This window comes from Calidris pugnax, unplaced genomic scaffold (assembly GCF_001431845.1).
Source record: "Calidris pugnax isolate Ruff unplaced genomic scaffold, ASM143184v1 scaffold25, whole genome shotgun sequence".
NCBI lineage: Eukaryota > Metazoa > Chordata > Aves > Charadriiformes > Scolopacidae > Calidris > Calidris pugnax.
In genome coordinates this window covers 2,495,588-2,504,013 of record NW_015090805.1, presented here as the reverse complement: position 1 = coordinate 2,504,013, position 8,426 = coordinate 2,495,588, and positions in this window count along the sequence as shown.

Below are 8,426 nucleotides of genomic sequence, written 5' to 3'. Positions count from 1 at the left end.
CAGCTTCGGAAGAATATTTGTCATGTGAAGAGCAAAATCATTCCCTAGCAAAAATTACTTGCATCTCTATGCTTTCCAATCCTTTGCTATTCACTAAAACACTCAGGTATATGTTTAAGTCCTCTTGATTTCAAGATTCCTCTGTGTTCTGAATGAAGCTGCTTTACTATTGTTCTTGTTATTCATGACATTGGACTTTGATAAAGGGGCCATAGTAGCAAAACCACCTTTCGATAGAAAATAGGACAACCATCTTGAACTGTGGAAAAAACAATTAGTGGGCATATTAAGAGAAAATCCAGCCTCTGAAAAGCAGTCACATCAATGGTGAAAATCTGGGTAAGATTCAAGGAGTCTCTGAATGTTGTTGTTCTTGGTGTCTGAATGCCTATCAGAAATTAAGATGATGCGAGTTACTTGGTCACTGAACATTCAGTTTTTAATTAAGACTGCTTGTATGGAGATCTATATAGAGGTTCTATATAGATTTGGTTGTTTAGTGTTTTGAGTAGTCATTTCATGTTTTAAATACCTTTCCAGGAGGGGAAGGCATAGAGTGGAAGGAGGGAAGAGTTGGGTTTTTTTAAAGTATATATTCCTTTATCTTATTTTTTTTTTGTGTCCAAGAGAAAAACAGAAGCACAGTTGGCTCTTTTTAAGAATCAAGCAATAAGCAGAGCTTTAAGCCTAGAAATGAATAACTAGAAACCTTCCCTCCAGCTCACATGCCCATCTCTGTAGTAACCAGCACTTCAAACGATGTTTAACCCTGGTTATTGCACTGCTGAAAAGCAAAACTCCTTTCCTTTGGAGTGCATCAAATGCTTGTTGTAGTTAATGCTTCTGCTTTCAGAAGATTCAGAAATAAGCACAGATGTTCCTATTTCTACCTATTTTTCTCTATCTAAAAATCAGCCAGTACTTTGTATATGGGTCAAAATATATTCCGTTCACCAGAACACATTGAAAAGCCAGAAGTCTTACTTAACAACAGCATGTTATAGCATGATAATGAAATGGGTAAATAATACTATAGTTTGTGCTTTCTAAATAGTTCATGTTGTGTTTGAGGATTGTAATCAAATGCCGCTTTGTGCTGTCACAACCTCCTGGCCGGGTATGTTTCCAGGGGGTGGATGTAGCCTGGGTAGGAGGTTGCCTGCAGCTCTGGACACCAGATTGAAAAGTCAAGTCTGGCACCTGCTGAAATGCAGGCGTGAGAAATCATAATTGTTCTCTGCGACCGTAAAAAGCACTCAAAAAGAGAAGTCTGCTCATACTGACTTACACAGGTTTCACTGACCAGCACAAGTCTATGGCAGTATTTCTCAAATTCCGCTGTTTGCACATGAACAGCGCTAGGGGTTGGCCTCAGAGATACAGAGGCCACTTGTATGTTTGCTTTAGCTCTGCACTTTACCCTGATTATGTGACTTTTCCAAATGGTATTTATATTTTAAGCAACATGAGATTGCAGCTGGATCTTTGAAGGATGCGAGTGGTGGTGTGCACGGAAGGGTCAGTTCATACTTGCTGTTCCTCTCCAAATGGGCTCCGCACCAGCACGGGCTGGCACCTGCCATTTTGGCAATGCCTTCCTAATTTTTTGACACAGTAGCATCACATGCAGCTGGACACATCTGGTGCTAGTAGAGCGTGTGAACACACAAGCATCTGACCAGCTGTCTCTTCTGCTGGTGATACCATGGGGTGCTTCATCTGCAAAAAAGCCTTGGTTTAAGGAGAATGCATGAACGTGGAGTGGGCCATCCCTGGTGAGGTGAAGCCTGGTGAGTCTGTGAAGTGCAGGCCTAGGTGAAGTCAGGGAGGCTGTTCCTGGAGGCCCTGGCCCTGTCGGGGCAGCATGTGGTTCTTCTGCTCCTGGAGCAGCAGTCCTTGCAGTGAGTCAGCCAGCAGCATGTCTCATGGACCTCTCTGTAGGACCAAGCCTGCCTACTTAGCAGCTGCAGGTCTTTGGTGCAGGTCTTTGGATTACCTGTTACCTAGCAAAAGTGGTGCACCCTTATTTCTCAGTTTGCTACAAGTGGATTGGGATTTGATATTTAAGGTGATAACTGGGCTTGGGGGTAAGGTGGAGCTGGGAGCTTGTGAAAGAGCTGTCACACCCCTACATGTCCCCTCTGAAGCGTGTATAGGTCTTAATCCATTTTCTGCTAGCTGCACTATACTTAGGATGCTCTGTCCACGTGGAATTTTATTTTCCATGTTAAAATTTTAACTTGAATTATTAATATTGTTTTATTGTTTATAGGTTCTATATTTCTAAAACAGGAATCCTTTTTAAAATCTCTCATCCGCTTAGGAGAAGTTGTCTTTGCGTGTGAATTTCTGTTTCCCATGAGGATAATAAGGAGACAGTTTTTACCTTTCATGATACGTGAAAATAAATCGATGTGATGAATGTAGAGAGGCATCTCACTTTTTTCATTTTTTTATTAATCTTTTAGTTTCTTAGTAAGGTAGGAAATGGCTTTACTGTTCCATTTTAACCTTTTGTGGCATCTGGGAAATGAGAATGAGAGAAAACCTAACCCTATGCTTAAAATGAAAATGAGTGGTGAAAACAGGCTTCTGACATGTAGATGCCATTGACTCTCTTTCACGCAGCTTGAAGGCAGACAGGTCTACTGCAGGACCCAGATCTGTCAAACTGAAAGAAAAGAAAAGTCTGATTTCTTGGCATTTTGCTGTTCATTTCTTTTTTTCCTTTGCCATTCCTTGTGTTTGGAATTTTTATACAGAGAAAGAAAAGAAATAATAATTAAAAACTGAATTATTTGGAAAATGATCATTTCTTACAGTCAAATGTTGTCTTTTTTTTTTTCCTCTTTGATTTTAATATTTTAAAAATCATGCTGTGAAATGAATCTGCAAAGCAGTAGGTAGATTATTACTTTAAACATAAGTAATGGAGCTCCCAGGAGCAGAGCGACTGGAAGAGGGGTAAGCGTGCACACGAGAAGGAACAGATCTCTTTATGACTCTGCTCTTTAACGCTTAAAAGCCTTTCTGCATGGGGCATGAGTAAGCTGCCAGCTGTCTTTGGCATTCAGGAAGAATTACTCCCCTTTCCTTGAGTCATTTGAGTATATCTGTAAATTAGCAAGGTTTTTTTCTGTCTCTTCTCCTAATACCTCCAGAGTGAACACTGCTTGGGATCGCTTCATGCAGTGTGGGGATCACTGAGCTGGTCCAGACTAGTATTATACAAATTGTAAAGAGACTATTTGGAATTGATGGGGGGAGGGGGGATGCGAAACATGGCTTTGAATGTCTATGGTTCTGTGGGGTTTTTTCTTTGGTTCTGTGGGGTTTTTTCTTTGGTTCTGTGGGGTTTTTTCTTTGGTTCTGTGGGGTTTGTTTTTTAAATCTCGAGTGGAAGAAGCTGTATGGGTGAAACATAAATGTAGGTGGAAGCAAAAGTCCCCTGGTTTTACTTTCTTAAGGCTTTTAGGAGGCTTTTTTTCCATGAGTTTGAGTTTTGCCCATGACTTTTTGAGTACGTGCATGATGCTGTTTGTATTTTCTGCCTATGATAGTGCTTAGTTGCAGAAAGTGTAAACTTTTATGCAGTGTTTATCCACTTGGAAGTTTCTGTCTGTGTGTGTTTTGCTGGATGTGATTATTTATTATTTCTTTTTTTAGAGCAGAGGTAGGAGTAAACTCAGATCTGATGATGGAATTGATCTCTATCTCTGCCTCCCCCAGCAAGTTACCATCCCATGCCTAGCTGAGGTGAGAGAAGCCTGCTGTGCTGCCCTACATAAACTTTCTTGCAGTGTTCAGAGAGGCTGATTGCTTTCATTGATAGAGCTGTAAGCGAGACAAACCAGCCTGCTTTAAAGCCTCTGTGGCTAATGAATCAGTCAGTACATTTTGATCTGTCCTATATAGTTTACCACCTCAGCTCTCTTGACTATAAAGATCTGATCTTACACCATTATGTGGCAAACCCTTTTAATTTGGTTATTGCTACTTGATCCTGTAATTGTTCCTTGTAGAAGCCAACAGAAAGAGCCTAGCTGGGTAGTCCCTTGCTTCCTGTGCTTTTGTATATCTATACCTGGTCTCCTGGTGTCTCCTTTCCGTTCGCATAGATCACAAGGCCTGCACACATCCGATCCCCCATAGTGCTGGTGTCCAGGTAAAGTTTCGCTGCTGTACCTTGTCACGGAGCTCGAAACAACGAAGTAAATAAACAATGGCTGTATTGATCAAGGTGGCATGCAAAGGAATACAGTGACTTTAAAAGAGCATCTGCTTCCATGTTTCACTTGGATAGGGGGTCACTAAGAGTAAGGATTTGTCACCTGGAAGAGTGAGGCTGTGTATCAGCGTGACTGGGGGCATGTTTTAGGTTTAGCATTTTTCTGGCTAATTGTCACGTGGCATTGTGTATTGCCTACACAACACAAGGCCGGTCGGAACACCATATGGCGACCTGGACCTGGGTTCTCTGGTATGGGGAGCTTTGTGCTAGGAAGACTCACCCTTGAAATATTCAGTGATCTGAGGAGACAGACAAACAAACAAAAGTTCTTTTCTTTTCCCTTATGTTGCCTGCTTCTGTTTCTTTTCTTTCTCCCATGCATCTTCAACTAAAAGAAATAAAATGATTATGTACATCCTTTTGCTTTCTCTTTGCAGGCTGCTTTTACTCATTCTACTTCATTATCAGATTCCTTTCTTTGTTTCCCCTCTATATTTTTTTTTCTGTACCTTCTCTTACTTTCTTTTCCTGCTGCTTTTTTATTCCCTATACCCTTTGCACACACACCCCTTGGGTGAGCCCCTTGGGCTCTTGGGTCACAAGCCAAAGGTAGAAGGTGTAGGAATTATCCCAGGGTTAACCCTATGTCTCATAATTCTATACTCAAACTATAACTTGCCTCCAAGGAAAACTTCCAGACTTATTTCAAAAGTGGTTAGTCATGAAGAGTATCCTGGACCTCAATAAGTTGTTTCAATGGCTGGTGATCTTCGCTGAAGTACATGGCTTGTGACCTGATTTTTTTTTTTTAGTTTCATCCAGAAACTGATGGCTCTTGTTTATCAAGATTTAGCTCTAGCAGCTGAGGTTTAATCTGCTGTAAAACCTTTTACCAAGTTTGTGATTAAGTTTGTAGGTTGTTGGGTTTGTGGTTTTTTTCCTCCAAACTTGAAACAGCTGTCCTTGCTCCGTCTCTTGCTGAAGGCTTGTTTTCTGGTGGTTGAAATTGTGAAGCTCTTCTATGCACGCTTTTCAGTCTGTGAATGTAATCCTTAAAATACTGAAGACAGAACTGGATACGGTGATGTGGATGCATGACAACCCCATCTCCTGTTTGTATGAGCCCCTCACTACAGCAAGGCCCTGTTTCTTTCCATGCCTCCTGACCAACACCCTGAATCTTCAACATCTTTGTTCACCTTGTTTCTTCTCCTTCCTCTCGTATGAAATTCCCTTTAGCTGCTCTGCTTCCCCTTGCTCAAGGACTGTCCCAGCTTTTAATAGTGTGCATATTTTCCTCTTCACCATTTGCCCAGGACCTGATCTTTATATCTTTTGGGTAGAGGGACTGATGGGTTTGAAAGCCATTGAGCCAAATATTGGAAGGCTGTTGGTATGGTTCTACTCTTCATGCTGGTTTTGGGGGAAGCAATGATCCCAAGTCATGAGGCTCACCAGCCTCAGGAATGAGCTATGCACATAGTGCCCTCCCTTTGTTTTCGGTTGCTCGGTGTTCAGAATTAAAAAAAAAAAAAACTACCTCTTTGCTTTTCCAGGTGCCTGTCAAGGCCTTAGTGGGGAAAGTAGTCCTTTTGGTCACCTGGAAGAAAAATAGTGGAAAGAAAACCAACGCAACAGGGCTCATACAAAAGACTGTGTATTATTAAAATCTTGATAGATGGAGTGTAATAGTTTTATTTGTACTACAACAGTAAGGCCCCATCTGCCTTAAGCCTTATAATTTGTGCCAAGACTTGAAATAAGTCTTGGAGGCTGTTGATTTCTCAATTCACAAAGGTAGCACTGGAAGATATTTGAGGAGAGCGAGTGCTTTTTTTCCACCCTTCAGTTTGACAGTCAGACCAAGTCTGTTCTGGGGAAAACTGTTGCTTGCCTTGGAAAGGTCATTTACGTATTCAAATAACAGCATGCAAGAACAGAAAACTCTTTCAGAGCAGGTGTCCAGAGATGCAATAGAAGATATCTGCTTGTCTCTTATTATACCTGTCATCAGGGAAATCTGGTGAATGAGTCTCCAGTTGCCAGCAGGAGAAAGAAGTTACAGTGAACAATAAATAAGAGGCCCACAGGGAGCGCCTGAGGCATCATCTTTCACGCAGACTGAAAGCTCTTTTCTGCTGTACAGAAAAAGAACAAATAAGTAAAACATTACTATGCCACTGATGGGACACATATGAAGCATTAGGAAAAATTAAAAGGTCGGGTTACTTGCAGTTCTCACTGAAGTTAGATCCTTATCTCTATGCTGACAGAATCGAGAGCAGGTTTTATTTACTTTTCAAAGAAAGGAGAGGATCTACCAGTCTGGCATAGGAATACAAACGCACTTTTGTTCCTTAAAGTCTAAAATTGCTTGGTGAAATAGATTATATTATGTGAAAAGGCTTTGGAGCATATGTACATTTGTGGTTGTAATTTTTCATTACATGGTTCTTTGCCTTTGCATGACGTGTACATCAGTCCTGGAGGTGGGATATTATCAGTCACTGAAAACGTTGCAGGTGGGAAAAATGTAGTAGTCCTGCAGTAAACTAGTGTTCATTTGAACAAAAATGTGAAATGCAGTTTTGCTCCATGAGATTTCTCTGTTCCATTAAGGCAGCTTGGAAATAAAGGCCATCAAAGCTTAAGCTGGCTTGTACCTTCTATTATGGGCCTAATGTAACTGATCTGTGAGCTGGCTGGAAGGGCAGGAGGATGCTGATCAAATCTTTATATCCAAAAAAAGCCAGTTAGAGAACAGTGCTTATTTATTAAACTTTCTCTTACAGGCAAGAGCACCTGGGAGCTTTATCTTGTGTGAGGAGTGAAGAATTCAGCTCATGCAAGTTTTTCTTTTTAATAGTAGTGGTAGATTTTCACATGAAGTACTGATAACATATTTTAGATAAGGGCATGTTCCACATAAATACTCCTGTGCAGGCATGTATTTGCATAGAACTTGTCATCAGAATAATCCAGAACGTGTCCACCTGTTGGCTTTGACCTCCCTCCCTTTGAATCAACACACGTGCGTAGCAGCTTGGTTTTGCAAGATTAGCAAGCTGTGAGCTCTTCGCTTGCCTGCTGTTTGGTCTCTGTGCTCTGGGATTTGCTTTCCAGGTAGGGAGCTTTTCTAAGGAAGCCAAGACTTTTGCAAGTGTGAGCTCAAGTACCGGTTCCTGTGATGATTCTAATCTGTCCACTCCTGGTTTTGGGCTGCTGTCAGACAGCTAGGTGGAACCATTGCTTGGTGACATGATCCTGAGAATCATTGAGATACTTAAGCTGCAGCCCATGTGTGTGTGATTGCACAGCCTGGTCGCTCAGGCTGTTCAGCTGCTGTGGTTGCTTGGCTGATACAGGTGAAGGAAGAAATCAAACTGCTGTTTTTGGATGCCCTTACCTGCAGCAGCCTCTCCTGGAGATGTTTTTGCATATGGAAATGAGCATGGCCTGATCAGGAGAGATAGCTGCGCAGGACAAAGGCAGCTGCCGGTGGAATCACAGCCTCTGCCTGCTGAAGGTCAACTTGGGAGTGTTGTTCCTAGTCCGGGGAAGCTCTGCGTGGGAGCACATGGATGTGATAGTTCCCCTCTGCCTGGCTCTCTCTGTGCCGCCATCGCTGCCTGGGAGATCGCTGCACATCACCCCTCCTGATCCCTTGCTTCCCAGTAGTGTCTACGTTTGATGTAAGGAGCTGCTTGGCAGTATGCTGAGGGCAGTAGTGCTGCAGTGGCTCCAAGAGTGTCTTGGAGTGTCTCCATTAGCCTTGAGCCTTCCCTTTCCCAACTAGGCTTCCTGGTATGTCAGTAGAGAATTGGCCTTAATCTTTTTGGAAATCTGCTAACTAGCAGAGGCATATGATGTCAGGATCCTTAAACTCACTCTCGCATCTTTGTCAACGAGAACTACTTCTGTAGAAAGACGTTTTTCCTGTGGTTGCTCTGGGCAATGGCTTCTTACCATTCCCCTGACTTGGTTGTTTCCCAGGCAGTGTTTTTCTAAGGTAGATGGTGGCCTGGTGGATTGTAGGGAGGGCGTTCGTGGCAAGGCTTAACACTGTGCTGTTGAGGGCTACTTTACAGGTGCTTGAGCTTATCTGTAAGGGGAATGGGAAAGAGGAAGGGTGGAAGCCTCATTTAGCATAAGAGGTGCAGGAACCCGTGCAACACACAGAAAAGGCAGGAAGACT